Source organism: Theropithecus gelada, chromosome 2, assembly GCF_003255815.1.
Source record: "Theropithecus gelada isolate Dixy chromosome 2, Tgel_1.0, whole genome shotgun sequence".
Taxonomy (NCBI): Eukaryota; Metazoa; Chordata; class Mammalia; order Primates; family Cercopithecidae; genus Theropithecus; species Theropithecus gelada.
Genome location: NC_037669.1, coordinates 150914632 through 150933488, shown reverse-complemented (window position 1 = coordinate 150933488; position 18857 = coordinate 150914632). Strand labels below are relative to the sequence as shown.

Here is an 18857-nt window from a genome sequence, read left to right as displayed (position 1 = left end):
AGATAAAAATAAAAACAAGAATGGCCCAAGGAAAGAGTAAACATGAGAAACAGAAGGGAAGAAAGAAACTCCCAGCTGGCACCCTTGAGAAATTTGATGAGATATTGCATCATAAAAGAACAGGATGCAATGAAAAAAGAAAAATCAGAGCATTGTTAGGAGCCTTTGGATATTAAAAACATTTACAAAAAAAATCTCTATATATTTTTAAACAAAGCATTAGAATATAAATTCGAAGAAATCTCCCAAAGAGGACAAAAAGATGGAAATCATAAAAGAAAAGAAAGGAGTCTTAGAGGGCTAATCCACAGTTGACTAATAGTAGTGACAGTAAGAGAAAATGGATATTGAGAAATAGAAGACATTTCCTAGAGCTGAAGGACATGAGTTCATTAGACATAGAATCATTACATTTACACATCGGGGATAAGGAAATGATCCTCTATGACATTCGTAATCTGTGTTGTGACTAAAATGAAGTCTTTTGTGCTCTCTTTATAGGTTTAGTCTAGGAGTTGAATATGAGTAACAGGGCTTACATTATGGTGACCATGAAAAATATTGTAGGGTTAGTAACCACTCTGATTACATTTCTTTTCTTGTATAGTCTTTTGTTTTTTTTCACTGGAGTTTGTATTTGCCTTTCTGAGCATCTTTGTCATCATTTTATCCCTCAAGTTTATTCAATCTCTTTATGTAATCAGTTATTCTATCAAATCTTGTCTTTGCTCCTGAGATCTCACCTACTTCAATTTGGACATCTTGCTCTCTGGGTTCCTGCACAGGAATCACCCAGGGTCTTCACTGGATTAAATTGCTTGGAGTCTACATTTTGTTCTTTTGGTCTTACTTCCTTGGTTTGCTGAAACAGATCCTCAGGCAACTTCTTTAGAAAGGATGTGTAGGTGATTAATTTTCTTTGACATCATATTTAATTATCACCTTTAATTGATACATTGGTCAAAAGTGTATTTTTAGCCTGAAAATTTATTTTTCTTGAAACATGGAAAAATTGTTCCAATGCCTTCTAGCATCAAGTGTTGCTAAGAACAGTTCTGATAAAATTCAATTTTCATTCTGTTGGTAAGAACATTCCTTTCCTCTACTCTCACTATCTTAAAATGGATACAGCATTCACTATAGAAATATAAGCCTATTGCTTAAAGGTATGGAGATATCTAGCAGAGGAAATGTCTAAAAAGGTAAGAAACGATTGCCTTGTACAGTAGTACTGGGGAAGACAGTTCACCATTGCTTTTATTTATTTTTTCTTAACAATGTGCATTATTATTTTGAAAAAAAAATTATATTATAAAACGTGGATTGCTAAACCATAAAGAAAAGCCAGCGAAAGATTATCACACATGGCAGGGTTGTGTTATCTCTAGGGTAGGGAGGTGGTTGTGCTCAGAACTCAGAAAGGAATGCTAGGGGCTCCTAGAGAACTGGCATTACTGTTATTTGACTTGAGAAGTAATTGACCAGTTGCTTGCTTCATACTTATCCTTTAAATGGTACAACCACATTTTGTGAATTCTCCTAATATACAATTCACAATTTTTAAAAAGAGGCATATGACATACATTCATTCCAAATGCCAATGTAAATGTCTGGTCCAAGTCAGCTTAGCAAAATAAAAATTGTCTTGCAAAGATAATATTATCAATAATTTTCTTTAATAGTACAAAAACATATATCAGACCAGGCATGGTGGAGAGAAAGTTCCCTCCCTAGGACTTTGGGAGGCCGAGGCAGGAAGATTGCTTGAGGCCAGGGGTTCATGACCAGACCGATCCTGTCTGGGCATCATAGTGACCCTGTCGCTACAAAAAAAATTTTAGAAGCCAGGCACAGTGGCACATGTCTGTAGTCCTAGTTACTTGGGAGACTGAGGCAGGAGGATTACTTGAGCCTGGGAGTTAGCTGTAATCATTCCACTGTGCTCCAGTCTGTCTCTTTAAAAAAAAAAAAAAGACTCTGTCTCTTAAAAAAAAAAAGTATTATCATTAATTTTCCCTTTTCGTTTTTCTCAGATTCAATATTATAGGTTCAAAATGTTAAGTATTAAGTGCAATTGTTATCTAACAATTTCTTTCTTTTTTTTTTTTTTTTTTTTGGAGACGGAGTCTTGCTCTGTCGCCCAGGCTGTTATCTAACAATTTCTTTATAGATGAGTTAAGCTTATATTTTGAGGGTTTTTTAAATTCCATGGGAGAGGAAGATACTATCTGAACCTCAGGTTGTTGGAGATTTCAATACAAAGATAAAGTCTTGTTTTTGTAAGGTTATGTTTCTAGAGGTTTACTGCTGATAATTTAACTCAGTTCCACATTGAGTGAGTACTTGAGACCTACCAAGAATTCATTTACCCGATAAATATGCCAGGCATGGTTTTGGCCTAAAGCTGCAGACAGAGTCCTTGCTCTCATCAAGCTTACACTCTAGGGGAGCAGGGGCGACAGATAGTCAGCAATTCAATAAATAATTTTTTAATATACCAAGTGATAAAGAAAAATAGAGCAGAAAAAGAAGCTAGAGAGGAGAGAGGGGGCTGCTGTTTCATGCAGAAACCCGAATGAAAATGAGAGAGGGAGATGTGTAGCTATCTGGGATGTATAATCCCAGCACCTGCCTCCTTCTGGGGTTACACAAATAAATATGTCTCTGTCCTCAAGGTATGTATAGACCATGAAAGAACCCATGATAATCTGAACTCTCAGAATCAGAATGTTGTAGAAAGGGTTAGATTCACAGTATGTTTAGACTGAAGATATACAGATGGAGGGAAGGTGAATGGGAGGGCTTCAAGTTTGAGAGATGAGTAAGCAGACAAGAACTGAAGAAGCATTTCATAAAGGCAAAGCCAGCTAGGGTGGGCTTAAGGAATAGCTAGGAAAATGGGGTGACGATGGTATACATGGGTGAAGGGAACTGGGGGAGAACTTAAAGCAAAATGAATTATAGGCATAATACATGATAAATAGAGTAAGCCAGAGAGTGGACGAGAGGGTGGATGATCTTTGCCACAAAGCAGCTCTCTAGGTGGAGTAGAGAGTGAAGCCTGTATTTTCCCCAGATGGAGGAGTGGCACTAATGAGCTGGGCCACTACAGTCTGCAGCCATAAAAGCCATATCTCTGATCATGACAAACTCACAGGCCAGTGAGCTCAGATATCAAACACGCACAGACAGAGGAATTCTGAAGACACTCGACTGAAAAATTGAAGGTAACATAAGAACCCCCAAATAAGACTAAGCTGCCTTCGGTCTTAGTAGTACTAGTTTGCATGCCAAACAAACAAATGAACAAACCCTGACCTCCCCTCCCCCGACCCCCAAACCTTGAAAAGTAGCAGAGCACGTGCAGACCATGATAAGGGAGTTTCGGGGCATAATGCACAGCAAAACTTCCTCCAGACAGACAAGAGTCCCTTTGTCCCAAATCCCTCAGTTCACCAGGGGTGTTTAGGCCCACAGGCTCTTGCTTTTCTTCTCCCCATCAGTCTCTCTGTCTCTGTCACTTTCACCATTTCTCTTCCACTCTTTTACCTCCCCCTCTTTCTTTCTTTCCAAACCAAGCCCTCAGACCTCAACCCAACCCTCTCTTCTTTCCAAGAGTTCTGGTCCTTCCCCGCTGAGGGTGATGCCCGTTTTTCATCTTTCCCCTTTTGCATCACTTACCCCACAACCTTCCTCCAATCCGCTCTTCTTAGAAAATAGAGAAAAGAAAAGAATTCTAGAAATTTCTCATTGAATATCTTCACTCTTGTTACTAACCAAAAAGCAAAAGTTGACATTAGAACTCATGGAAGAAAACTGAGAGTCAATTACCTACCAATACAATAGATATTTCAGTTTTCCAGAGGGAAAGGGTATTGGGAAGGGGAGAAGGGGGAAGGAAAGAGAGGACAATGGCTCTACTATCATTTGTATGCATGTGTGTTTCTCCCATGTATTATGGACCATGCCACACATTGCTGAGGCCTGTATCTTCCACAGCACCTTAGCAGGTAGAAATACTTGAATGAATGAATGAATGAATGAATGAATGAATAAATGGACACATAAGCGTAGCAAATGAGGCATTGAGTGCGGTGAGATTGCTCCTAGCTGTCTGATGACAGTCCTGGTTCACTGTTACTCACCGTAGATGGAGACGGCTTCTTGGAAGCTATCCTGGACTCCAGCAGTTATCTCCAGAAACACTCCAGTTGTTCCTCCGGCAAGTGTGGTCTTGCAGAACAACACGATCGTTAGCTAACTGCTGCGGGAATTCATAACCACCCTATGAAGTCAACACTTGGGTATCTGGTCTTATCCCAAATTTCTTCAACTCAGGCCCTCTTGGTTGGACTTGTTGATTTCATAAGTCAATAATCCCTTCACTGTCTTACAAATAGTGTGGATTAAGTGGTATCAAGGCATAAATCTCTTTCAAAGTTCTATGCACAATACACACAATGCTTGTATCTCAAAGTTAACTTTTTAAAAACACCATAAATGTTATTACAAGGAAATCATTACTAACCTACAAAACCCTTAACACTCAGTATATCCCACGTGAGCTGCCTGCTAATCCTCTCTAAACCCTGCTCTCAGCATGGAATTCCTGTGCTGAAAACCCAGCTGCCCAGTGTCTGAAAAACTCTATGCAGCACTGAAAGCCAACGCTGGTCCCACTTTCCAGGCCGCACTCCATGCATTCCGCATTGCTTCCAACATGCTGCCTCACAATCAGGTGGTGGCCATTCTCATCTCTGTCCCTTTGTCCAGCCAGCTGCTTCTTCCCTGGAGTTTCTCTCTCTTTCCACTCCTCTCTCTCCCAGCTGACTGAAATCGAGAAATTGTATGGGCAAAGGTTTCCTTCTAGAAGTCTCCTTCAGGGAGCCTTCCTGACTGGTCCAGTCCTTGTAGCTTTCTGGGTTCCCCATGTCCCCGCCTTGCTCATGGTCAGCACAACCCCACAGTGCACTTCGGGATTCATCGGCATCTCTCTCCAGGCAGGCAGTACCTTCCTCCTGGAAGTACCCATATCTTTTACTTCTCTCTGTCTCTCAGAATACTGAACACATTGCTTTTTGCATAATGACTGTTATTGCAAAACTCTGATTGAGTCAAAGGAACTAAATCCATTCGTCTAAGGACTTGCAGTTCACCCCAGTTCAGATGATGGGCACTGGGAGAATGATAGGCATAACCAAGATGGAGGGTCTAGGCCTAATTCCAGGCCTCTTTCTCACGATTCTTCTTGAAGATCCTGTTTTCATCTTATTTTTACGGTGGGTAGTGGAGTACATGGCAAGATCCTAAGAAGTCATGTTTCCACTCAATTAATATATGCACACATTGTTATAAACTAAGCTATACATGCTTAGTTTATATTCTCTTAGAGAGAATTTCTAAGAGGTGGAGATTACAATGAAAGGAAGGAGAGTTGAGGAAGCTCTGCTCAAAATACAAGCACTTCTCTCTTTCCAAGGAGGATTCTCATAGATTACATTATAAAGATAAATGTGGGTAACAGGTAAGAATGCAGTATAACAATACCCAGATGCAAAGAATGTCACATTTCTGTATTTCTCTCAAATCACATTAAACTTGGCTACAAAGTCCTTACTCTCCAAGGTTGGGAAATAGTCTAATATCCTGATTACTGGGTCTTCCTGACACCTCCATGGGCATGTACAGGAGCCCCAGGCTTTCACATGCTTAGAGAAATGGGGATATTCTGATTCACAGACCATGGTGGTTGTCATGGTAACCGCTACTCCTGCTACTCCATGTTCTAGCCTTTTCTGCTAGTTGGGCCTTCTGGGGGGCCATGGAAAGATGTCTTGGTGCTGTGCTTATCTTCCCTGGCCACAGGTTATCCATGGAGAGCCCTACCCCGGCTCTCAAAGTTGGAGTGTACAGTGTGCAGCCTCCACAGGCTTTCCAGTAGCTCCCACCTGAGTTCACACAGCAGGGGTGGGATATAGATCCCTGCCACCCTGGAAATCTCTAACCCAAAATCCCACCTCTCACACAGACTTCCCATCTTAGGGGAGTCACCAGTAGGGCTGGACCACCCTCTCCTCCTTTAGCCATAGCAACTGTCTCCACCATCCCGAATAATTCTTCTTAATCAGTCTGAATTTCAAACAAAGATCTGAGTGGAGGGGCTTTATCCTGGGAGCCCAAAAACTTCTCTGTTTTAGGCTCCAAAGCACAAAGGGCTATTTCTTTCTCCCTGAGGAAGGAGAGCCAGCCCAAGACACAAAAGTCAAAGCTAAGAAGAAATTCCCTTATCATGCTTTTTTGCTGGTAAGAACGCAGCAGTAAAAAGGACACCAATTAACTTCTCTGCCACTCTCTGTTTCGTGGGTGAACACTCAACCTATAGGTGTGTGTTTGTGGTGGAGCAGGGGTTGTGTGGCCAACTGCATTAACAAAGGCGATGTGGAGACTGATGAAATCTCAAAGGGCAGCTCTGAAAGAGGAGCCATGAGAAGAAAGCATTAACTGTAGCAGGTGCTGCTGTGCCCTGGGACCATGGGAAATGAGGAAATGGCAATTTGCAAGGATTTCCTGGGCAGCAGTTGGACTAGGGCTGGTATAAGGAATAGGACTACTCATACAGTGGCCCAGGGGCGAGAAGACAGACGGCTCTTCCCTCGCCCAGCCCTGCATCCTGGCACGGGGCTACACTTCAAGGGATGCCTTTTTCTCACTCATACAAAAGTGTTAAGGGCTGCTGCAGCTCTGTTTAGGAAAGACAGTGAGATAAGAAAATATGCTAGGTTCAAGGGAAGCCTCGGTATTTGGTCAACCACAAAGACTGACACAATTCTCTACTACATCTAACCTTACATGAAAGCCTCACCAAGCATCAGGGAAACAAAAAGCATTGACACAACCAAATACCAATCAAGGGAAACCAGTGATGGGGAAACCAAGGCAGAGCGGCATCTTGTCCCCCGCCCTCCTCTCCTTATCAAGTTGGTCAATTGGTCAAGTGCTCTGGCTGTATCAGTCCAGGCAAATATGGAGAATTCTTAAATTCTCACTTAAAGTGTTAGAGGAGGGCTTTTAAAGATGATTGTTCCTGCTAGGCTTCCTTATTTGATATTGTAAACAACTGGGAAATTATCTTAATAAGTGTATTCTATATAAGTGTCTTAGAATGGAGAAATTGGGAAAAAAAATTGAGATTTCCTTCATTAACCATCAAGAATGACTTTTTTTAAAAGTTCACTTGGGAACTACAAATGTAATATCTGTTAATTGCAGAAAATAGTTAGATCACTACCAAACTGCTCTCTTCAAAATTATGTATAATATATGTTATAAATGTTATAGAACCAATTTGTTTTCTCATTACTACTATTTGTGTTTGATCTTTTCTCCATACATTTGACCATTAGGCATATTCTTAATCTTTTCCATGTTTGCCAGTGTGATAGGCAAATAACCCTCCTTGTATTGGTCTCCATTTCCCTGATGCTAGTGATACTGAACATGTTTTATATACTATTTGTCATTTGTACTTTTACTATGACTTACTTCTTTTTTTTCTTTGCCCTCGTTCTTGTGTGTTGTTTGTTCAATTAGCGCTGATATTAATCCTTTATTATTCTCCTGAAAATATTTTCTCAAAGTATGTCATTTGTCCTTCCACAGTGTTTATGGTGTCTTTAGCCAAACGGAGGGTTTTTATGCAAAGAAATCTATCAATGACTTACTTTATGGTATTTGGGGTTTTGTGACTTATTTAGGAAGGCATCCTCCATTATAGAAATATTCTCTTTCATTTTTCCATTTGGTATTTTTGTCATCTTTTCTGTTTTGTTTTGTTTTGTTTTGTTTGTTTGTTTGTTTTGAGATGGAGTCTCACTCTGCTGCCCAGGCTGGAGTGCAGTGGCACAATCTCGGCTCACTGCAACCACCGCCTCCCGGGTTCAAGCAATTCTCCTGCTTCGGCCTCCTGAGTAGCTGGGATTACAGGCACCCCCCACCATGCCCAGTTAACTGTTGTCTTGAACTCCTGAGCTCAGGTGACCTGCCCACCTCAGCTTCCCAAAGTGCTGGGATTATAGCATGAACCACTGAGCCTGGTCATTTCTGTGGTCTCTAAAAAAGTTTGTATCATCAACTTAGCTTTTATTTATTTGTTGTATAATGCAGAGGTAAGACCCTTAATTAACACCACCTAACCACATTTCATATGCATTGTAGAGAAAAAGGAACCTAAGCTCTTTATTCACCTGAGAGACCGTGGTGAGAAGTCTGTGAGAGAGGAAAAGATGTTACCCAATAAAGATCATACACTCTAGTGGGAAGGCTATTATGGTAACCACATAATCCAAATTTTCTAAAGTAATCCTGGTTTGTAATAGTCTTTCTTACTGACACAGCATTAGAACCAACTTCTGATTCAGAAACTGTGGTCATATAGCCAATCAGCCCGTGAAAGAGTACAAGGTAAGCACCACAGGAAGTCTATTGAATTCTACTAATTCAGAGGTGCAAGGGGCATTTCTGCCTGGCTTTCCAGGCAGAAATATTAGGGAGAACATTTGAATTCAGCCTCAAAGGCAAGTTAAATTTTGATAGACCAAGATGGTGGGAGGGATCCTGCCAGGCCCAGGGAATAAGGAGCAAAGGCAGAGAAGCAGGGAAGCACAGGTTGTATGTCTGGAACCCTTGCAATCTGTCCAATTGTCTGCCAATAGGAAAGTCATGAGGAGTTAAATTATATGGTAGTTTGAGGCCAGAGGGTGGAAGACTTTGAAAATCAAGGAAATGAATTTGTGCTTTATTTTCTAGATAATAGATCACCACGAAATGTTCTTTTAAAAGTGGCTTTATTAAGATATGATTCACATGTCATTCAATTCACCTACTTAAAGTGTAAAATTCACCCTTTTAAAGTGTATAATTCAGAAGTTTTTAGTATAGTCACAGACAAATGCAACCATCAACACAGTCACTTTTAGAAAATTTTCATCACCTCAGAAAGAAACCTTATACCCTTTGACTGTCACCTCCCTAAGCCCTCATCTCCATCCCATCCCTAAGCAACCAGTAATCTATTTTCTGCCCATATAGATTTCTCTGTTCTGGATGTATTATATTTATGAAAACATAGAATTTGTGGTCTTTTGTCAGTGGCTTATTTGATTTGGCACAATACTACCACTAAAGGCTTGAACTACAGAATTCTCTAACCAAACTGGCTCTTTAAAGAGAAGGAACTGCATTCAGGATGGTGGATGGGGGCTGGGAGGTCAAGGAGAGCCATTAGGAGGCCAGTGAGTACCTGTTATGTGGTCATATGAGTGGTCAGTAAGGAAGCTTTTGGCTGCAAGTAAGGAACACTGAAGTACAAATAGCGTAAATGACAAAGACATATTATCTTACTAACAGGAAACCTGGAAGTAGGTGGTTCTTGAGTTGACCCATGACTTACCAGTGTTGCCAAGGACCCAGCTCTTCCACCTTTCTCTCTACCATCTTAAGGTACTGATTTTTACACTCTGACCTTCCCCCTCATTGTTGGAAGATGCTGCAGCTCTTCAAGGAATCACCTCTTCATACAATCGCTTACAGAAACCTGAAACTCTGGATTTTAAGGAAGGAAACTTTTTCCCAGTGCCCTACCCAAGAAACTTCCCCTCATGTGCCATTGGCCAGAATCATACCACACATCCATGCCTTAGTTGTGAGGTAGGCTGAGCATGTGCCTGTCTGCCATTGTCAACCCCTATGGTGGGTGGTGAGCTCTGCCCAGCAAGAAGGAAAGGAGAGATGTTGGCAATTGTGTAGGCTAACAACAGTGTTTGCCACAAGAGACAAAGAAGATCCGGGATAGCAGAGCATTCTTAGTCCAGCAAAGGACAGTATTTTTTGAAGATAAGAATGTGGTCAACTGGAACAGTGAAGATAAGAAAAACAGTAATCAATAAAAATATAACGGGACCAGGCACAGTGGCTCATGCCTGTAATCCCAGCACTTTGGGAGGCCAGTGCAGGAGGATCGCTTGAGCCCAGGAGTTCAAGACCAGCCTGGACAACACAGCAAGACCTCATCTCTACAAAAAGTTAAAAAATTAGCCAGGCATGGTGGTGCATGCCTGTGGTTCCAGCTACTCAGGGGGCTGAGGTGGGAGGATTGCTTGAGCCCAGAAGGTTGAGATTGGAGTGAGCCATGATCACACCACTGCACTCCAGTCTGGGCAACAGAGCAAGACCCTGTCTCATAAACAAAAACAACAAATTTTTTTTGAGTTGTCTCAGTTTTCCTTATAAACTTGTCATAAAATGAAGTTTTAAAACCTCATATTCAGTAGAAAACCAAACGTGCTTCCTATAAAATGTCCATAATAATAAATACAAAAACAACAAAAGAATCTTACTAATTTCTAGTTAGACAGCATAGCCTGCAGAAGATTCTAATCCTGAGCCAAGCTCTCTACAAAAGGGTGAGATCCCAAGTGTCAAAGAGGCATTAAAGACATGCACCACACGATTCAGTGTCCTCTAATGTCTGTCATAGACCATCTTAGCTCTGGGACCCCACAGTGCTAAGCATCCTAAGCTTCTGGGAACATGCAGTAGATCCTTATCTTTGATCTGAAGAGGTACTCTGTTTATTAAATATGAAAAATTATAATTTGTGCTATTGACTCTAACTCCTGTATGACAAGCAAAGTCAAAAGAATCCCCTGTGTGCCTCGATGCTTGTTTCGGTGTGTGCCTGAAGAGAGGGATGAATGTCTTAAGCTTCACCATCAGAAATTGCCATTTTTTACATCAAAAAGGGTCTGCAATTGTCATTTCTAATACAGTTCAGCCTAATCAACCACCAAGGATGTTAACATTGCTTCTGGGGAGGCATGAGGGGATGGAAAATCTTTTAATTATATTTTATTATATTACTCATGAGCATGTATTATTTTTGAATTGTTAACAATTCTAATTTTAAAAAATTAAGGAACAAAAAGAGAATGCTTAGTCTGAGCTGTCAAAAGCTGTGAATAAGCTGTAAGTCCCTGGGCAGGTCCCATTATTTTTCTAGTCTAGGAATTTCTTCACCTCAGTACTATTGACTTACTGGACCAGATAGTTGTGTTGGGGTGGGGGGCTGTCCTGTGTATTGTAGGATGTTTGGCAGCATCCCTGGCTTCTACCCACTGTTGACAGTATTACCCCCCAAAATGACAATAAAAAATGTCTCCAGATGTTGCCAAACGTTTTCCAGGGGGCAAACGCACCCCTGGTTGAGAATCACTGTTCTTGTCCTCAATTTCTCATCAATAAAAGGAAGCACAGAACCGAGTGCTTTAAGCTCCCCTGAAGCACCAAATTCTCTGACTCCATCAATGTCAAATCTGTAAATGTGTTTTCCAGAAGTTATTTTCCTCCAGAACCACTAGAGGGGACACTGCTACACAAAGGACAAAAACAGAGCACTCTGGGAACTTTGTTTTCCTCTCCTCTTGACTTTGTTTCTGTTTCTGTTCTGACGCCCCAGCCTTAAAAAGTCTTTGATGTTGAGTGTGATAACCCCTCACCATGAAGCATGAAGAGTTGTTTGTCTTGTGCCTGGTGCCATAAAAGTCAGTGTTTTTAGATATGGCGGGGAGGGGAGAGCAAAATGTTCTCTGCTTTTTAAACATTCTTTGTAAGGTAGTCAGATGAATCATGCCTCTAAAAAAAGATATGCATTTCCATAAGCGGAGCCTGCAGGACAACCAGGCTGGGAGGTGGAAAATCTAGTTCTCTTCCTGGTCCTGCCACTTCTGGGCTGTGTGATGTTGGCCAAATTTCTTGACTTCTCTGGTTTTATATAAATAACGGAACTGAAGACGCTGAGGCTGAGAAGTTAAGGTCACACAGTATGTTAAGTGGCCAAGCAAGGACTTGCATCTGACCCATCAACTTCATAGAATAGTTGTGAAAACCAAATGAGATGGAGTACGTGAAAGAGTTTTGAAAAATAGAAAACCACACAAGTTCAAGGTGTAGATGTGTAGATATTGTGGGAATGAGAGAAGGGGATGGCTACGGGGTGGCATGAGGGAGCAGGAACAGAAGTTTTGCTGTGTTTGCACACAGCAAACAGAAGTTACTCCTTCTCCAAGTGTTGTATATTACATGAAAGAGCCTCAGTGCCCCCAAATACTTCACTACTGATGGAGCTTCATCCCTAGAACTTAAGGTCTCCAACCCTATATAAGTGGACACATCACTAAGAGGAGTTTATCTCTCATGAGTTGTTTAAACACCTTAGTGAAAGTGAGGGATCTATATCGACACTGGTTTTTAAACATTTTTTAAAAACCCTGAACCACGATAGAAAATATGTTTCACAGAGAGACCCAGCTCACATACATATTATAAAATTGAAAGTGTTTGTTATAATGTACTTGGATCTTTTCTATTGTTTTATTTTATTCTATCACTTGAAACCAATGCTGACCCACTAAATAATGAGTCCTGACCTACGCTTGAAGGTATTATACTAGAAGGTTTTGTGGAGGGGAAAGAGTATAGGGTCCTGGGGCTGGTCTAGGGAGGAAACAGATGTGGCCTCCAAACAATACTCAAGGAGCCCTAAAGATGAACTTTTTACAGTTTGCCAAGGGCTCATTCTCTGAGGCATGATTCAGGAGGAAGAAAATAGAACAATAATTCCAAATTCGAATTCCCAAAATTCACCCGAATGAGTGATGATGGGCCATTGGGTAGCGATCTCTAGGCTGGATTCTCAGAGGTTATGATCTAAACCCCACATCATTAACATAAAATATGGATGGCATAAAATAACCAGCACAAAAAAAAACATTTTTAATCCAACATCTATTGAGCCATTATTATATATCAGACATTGCACTAAGCACTTTACATGAGTGATAGGACATACATTAAGTTTAAGTGTTCCCTGATTTTCTTCTCTTCCTGCCCACTAACAAGATTTCTGGATTTGTCTGTCCAATTTCTTTTTCTGCCCCATCAGAAGAAGAACTGGACAGAAGCAGAAGGACCAGAGGAATGCTGATTAGGACTGGAGAGAAAGCTTTTACGGAGTTTGGGAGAAAGAAAGGGAGGCAGAAGCTATGGAGTGTAAGGGGCTTGGATAGGAGGGGGAAAGGATGCTAAGGGGAATTGAAGGGGCTCTTTGTGATATTTGAGAAATGCAAATATTAATATGAGTTAATTAGAAGTTACTTTTGGCAACTAGACTGGGTTTCTTGGACTGCAACCCTGCCCCCTCCCCAAGACTGCACCCTGTGGGTCATGGTCTGAATAGGGTTACATATGCATTATCTTATTTAATCTGCATAACAAACCCATAAGGTGGTATTAGTATTTCCTTTTTCTCACATGAAGAAAAAGAACTTGATACAGTCGAAGTAACCTTACATTACATGCAGGTAATAAATAGTGAAACCAGGACTGGGACTTAAGACTTTTGATCATGAAAGCACAAACTCTTAAGTCCATGAGCATAGATGATTCCCAGTATAAACAATACCAGTTAATAAAATACTTGAGAATAAATTTAACAAAATAATTGCAAGACTTGTACACTGAAAACAACAAAACATTGCTGAAATAAATCAAAGATCTAAATAAATGAGAAGGCTTCCTAAGTTTATGAATCAGATGACTTAATATTGCTAATATGGGATTACTCCCAAAACTGATCTGCAGGTACAATTTAACATCTATCAAAACCCCAGCTGGATTTTTTGCAGAAATTGAGAAGCTGATCCTAAAAATCATATGGCAATTCAAGGGATTCAGAATAGCCAAACAATCTTGAAAAAGAACAAAGTTGGTAGATTCACACTTCCTAATTTCCAAACATAATATAAAGCTATAGTAATCAAAACAGTGTGGTACTGACATAACAATAGATATCTAAATCAATGGAATAGAATTAAGACTCCAGGAATAAATATTAATATTTATGGTCAGTTGATTTTTGACAAAGGGGCCAAGACAATTCAATAGAGGAAAGAATAAACTTTTTTTTAAAATAAACTCTTTATTTTAGAATAGTTTTATATGTACAGAATTGTTGTAAAAATAATCTTTTCAACAAATAGTTATGGGACAACCAGATAGCCACATGAAAAGAATGAATGTGGATCCCTACCTCACACCATAAGCAAAATTCTAAAACTAGGCCGGGCGCGGTGGCTCAAGCCTATAATCCCAGCACTTTGGGAGGCCGAGATGGGTGGATCACGAGGTCAGGAGATCAAGACCATCCTGGCTAACACGGTGAAACCCCGTATCTACTAAAAAAAATACAAAAAATTAGCCAGGCGAGGTGGCAGGCGCCTGTAGTCCCAGCTACTCGGGAGGCTGAGGCAGGAGAATGGTGTAAACCCGGGAGGCGGAGCTTGCAGTGAGCTGAGATCTGGCCACTGCACTCCAGCCTGGGAGACAGAGCGAGACTCCGTCTCAAAAAAAAGAACTAAAACTATAAAACTCTTAGAAGAAAACTCAGGTGTAAATCTCCATGACCTTGGGTTAGATAATGTTTTCTTAAATATGATGCCAAAAGTACAAGTGATGAGAGAGAAGATTGATAAGTTGGACTTCATCAAAATTAAAAACTTTTATGCTTCAGATAACACCAACCGGAAATGAAATGACAACCATAGACAGGGGGATAATATTGTAAAATATATATCTGATAAGGGACTTATGTCTGGGATATATAAAGAATCCCTAAAACTCAAAAATTAAAAAAATTAAAAAATAGGCTGAGCACGGTGGCTCACGCCTGTAATCCCAGCACCTTGGGAGGCCAAGGCAGGCGGATCACCTGAGGTTGGGAGTTTGACACCAGTTGGACTTCATCAAAATTCAAAACTTTTATGCTTCAAATAACACCAACCAGAAATGAAATGACAATCATGGACAGGGAGATAATATTATAAAATATATCTGATAAGGGACTTGTGTCTGGGATATATAAAGAATCCCTAAAACTGAAAAATTAAAAAAAAAAAAATTTAGTCCGGATGGCTCACACCTGTAATCCCAGCACTTTAGGAGGCCGAGGCAGGCAGATCACCTGAGGTCAGGAGTTCAAGACCAGCCTGACCAACATAGAGAAACTCTGTCTCTACTAAAAATACAAAATTAGCCAGGCATGGTGGCGCATGCCTGTAATCCCAGCACTTGGGAGGCTGAGGCAGGAGAATTGCTTGAACCCGGGAGGTGGAGGTTGTAATGAGCTGAGATGGTGCCATTGCACTCCAGCCTAGGCAATAAGAGGGAAACTCCATCAAAAAAAAAAAAAAAAAAAAAAAGCCCAATTTGAAAGATAAAGGATTTGAATAGACAGTTCTCCAAAGAAGATATACAAGTGACCAATAAGCTCCTGAAAACACACTCAACATCATTAGTCATTTGTTAAATGCAATTCAAAACCACAATGAGATATCACATTGTACCCACTAGGATGGCTATAATAAAAAAGACAGACAATAACAGCGTTGGTGAGGATGTGGGGAAATCAGAACCCTCATAAATTGCTGGTGAGAATGTAAAATGATGCAGCACTTTGGAAAACAGTTTGACAGTTTCTCAAAATGTTAAACATAGTATGATATCACCCAGCAATCCCACTCTTTTGTGTCTACCCAAGAGACATGAATGCATGTCCACAAAAAAAAAACTTGCACATGAATGTTCACAGCAACATTATTCATAACAGCCAGAAAGTGAAAACAACTCAAGTGTTCATCAACTGAGATTTGGATAAACAAAATGTTGTATACTCACACAGTGGAATATTATTTGGGCATAAAAAGGAATGAAGTACTAAACTATTCTATGCCTTAGTTCATTTGCTGTTGCTTAAACAGAACACTTGAAACTGGGTAATTCATAAAGAAAAGAAATTCACTTCTTACAGTTATGAAGGCTGAGAAGTCCAAAGTCTAGGGATCACATCTGGTGAGGACCTGCTTACTGGTGGGGACTCTCTGGCAAGTCCCAAGGTGACACAGGACATTACATGGTGAGGGGGCTGAAAGTGCTAGCTCAGGTCCCTCTTCCTCTTCTTATAAAGCCACAAGTCTCTCTCTTGTGATAACCCATTAATCCATTAATCAATTAATCATTAATCCATGAGTGGATTAACCACCTCTGAAAGACCCCACCTCTCAATACTGCCATATTGGAGATTAAATTTCAACATGAGTTTTGGAGAGGACAGATATTTGAACCATATATTGTATGATTCCATTTGTAGAAAATATCCAGAAGAGGAAAATCTATAGAGACAGAAACTAGATGAGTGGTCGTCTAGGGCTGGTAGGTGGGGACAAATGAAGAATGATACCTAATAGGCACGGTGTTTTTTTGGGGGGTGACAAAAAACGTTAAAAGCATAGATTACAAATTACATAATTCTGTAAATACACTAAAACCCATTGAATTGTACACTTTAAGTAGGTGAACTTTATGGTATGTAAATTATACCTTAATAATTTTTTTTAAAGAGAGGGAATGAAATGAGAGAAATCTAAGGCAACAAGTATAGACAAGTCTTCCAAGGAATTCCTTGCATTAATAAAGGTTTGGTTTTAATTACCAGCATTTAACTGCATTTGTTGTAGCAAAGGAGGAGGCTGCTCCACTTCAGGTAGAAGCTAGGGAAGTGATATTGTACTTACTTCTCTGTATCTTCAAATGGATATTTGTCCCAGTTCTCTGATTTTATGTTCACTGTTAGTATCAACCCCAGAGCATATAACCCAAGAATCTGTGTCTCACTTAAGCTTACTGATCATTTCTGCTTCTTTTCTTTATTTTTCTGTTCACATTATCCTGATAGGATGCAGGGTGAAGAAATGATCAGCCTTTGTTCATCTTATTAGAGAAATAAATACCTGTGTGTATGAAGCAAGCAAGGCCACTGAGTCTTTGGGGAAACAGAGCAGGGAGGTGCCCAGAGGCATTTTCTGCAGAGAAGGAAGAAAAGAATAAACAAGTCTTCTGCCAAAAATGCCTGGAACTTAAAGTGATTTCCTCAGCCCAAGATCAGGCTGTGTGCAGACACTGACAGTGAACCTGATCAGTTGCTGCTGCTCCCTTGATTAAAAGCATGTGGCTTTCTCTCTTGTGAAATTCACCTCTATAAATTCCACCTGCCTAGGGATTCAAACTACAAGGAACAAGTGCAATTCCTCAGAGTGGCAACTGGCAGAGCTCCCAGGAACAAGGTAGAACTACACAATGTCCCAGGCATCAGAGGCACAGATTGCCTGAGCCAGGGACAGTGGTCTCTGTGACCTGACACCCCACCCACAGTGGGAAGGAAAGCTGTGGGTGTGTTATCGAGGAGGCCTCCACAAGGGGCTGGAAATTCCTGGTTTTGTCTTCCTCTTGGAATGAGACATTTACTCTAAAAGAATCATGGAAAAGTACAAACCACAGAATCATAAACCACACGGGGAGAGGCTACCTCGTAGGTCATTCTTACACTGGGCCCAGATACCCCAAAAGCAGATGTTCTCTTCTTGCCACCCCTCCTCGCCTTTGCTTGCCCACAGTCATTGCCAGGACTCTCCCTCAGGCCCAGAAAGGCAGCCGATTCCTGGTAGGAGGGCGCTAAGAGTAGAAAGTAACTACCATTGTCAGGTCCAGATCTGTTCCCTGTCCCTTCCCGTTGCTCCTGCACTCTAAAACCACACCACAGTTCCAACTCTTTTTCTGAGTCCAGAGTCTTTGAGAGTGCCGTCATGTCCTTCTTCCTGTAGCCTTCTTGTCTACCCCAGATGTATCCCTTTAATTTCACTGACCTTCCCACCCATATCCATGAGGCCAGAAGGCAACAAAAAGACAAGCGTGGACTCTGGCTCCCGCCGAGGTACTCTGTCCCCCGTGGCTCTCGGATTTTGCATCTACCACATGCCACAGGCCTGCGTCCATCCGACCTCCCTAGTTTCTCATCCCCGCTTGAACTTGATGACTGACTCGCCCTCCTGGCCACGCTGAGTAACCCGCCCAGTTGCCAAACCTCAGACCTGGTGTTGACGCAGTAAGAAGGCCTGAGGCCCATGTTGCCAGAACATTCCTAATTGTTTCACTGTTTCCTTGTAGGATTTGGTTTCAAGTCCCATCTTTATCCTTGTCTCCTTTCTCCTGGTCAGGGTGCCCTTGGTCAATATTCCTTCATTCGCTCCAGCCACTCAGCACCGTGATTAAGAAAACAGGATGTGAGATTAGATGATCCAGACTCTGCCACGAACTAACTAGCTGTGAGGCTTCAGAAAAGTGTCTTAACCTCTCTGAGCATCCATTTCCTCCTCTATAGCATTAAGACTATTAATAGTTCGTACCTCACAGCTTTTTTGTTGTGATAACCAATAAATGAAATAATCTTCATAAAGCACAGAGGCTTGAATGTTCACTCTAAGTATTTAATATGTGTCCTCTACTATTTTATTTTGCAATTATCATTCCTTAATTCATCATATATTTACCAAGCCTCAGGCCAGGCACTGAGATATAAATATCCCCTTTAAAGAGCAGTCATGTCTTAAATCCAAGAAGAGCTAGTTCATGTTGGCACCTAGGGCAGGGAGCTAAGCCCAGGGCCACAGTACAGAGGCAGAGGAGAATAGACACTGACCACCAGCAGCTGCCCGGGGATGGTGACAAAAGTGCCTTCCACCTTTCCGCATCTCTTTCAATATCACTGCAACTCCTTGAGTAGGTGGGCACCACACAGAAGGGGGATGGCAGAGGGGCAGTGAGAGGTCCCCAGGGAAACAGCCTCTTCTTCTTCCCTGCTTCTCTGACAGAGCACGGCCATGCCTCTGCCATGCAGGAGGGTGATGTCCTTT

At 41.2% G+C, this 18857-nt stretch overlaps 1 protein-coding gene across 1 annotated transcript in view; it reads left to right on the top strand.

The window, feature by feature from the left end:
• Window positions 1-18857, top strand: part of ZBTB38 (zinc finger and BTB domain containing 38) — a 125008-nt gene that overhangs the window by 23277 nt on the left and 82874 nt on the right. The window lies entirely within an intron of this gene.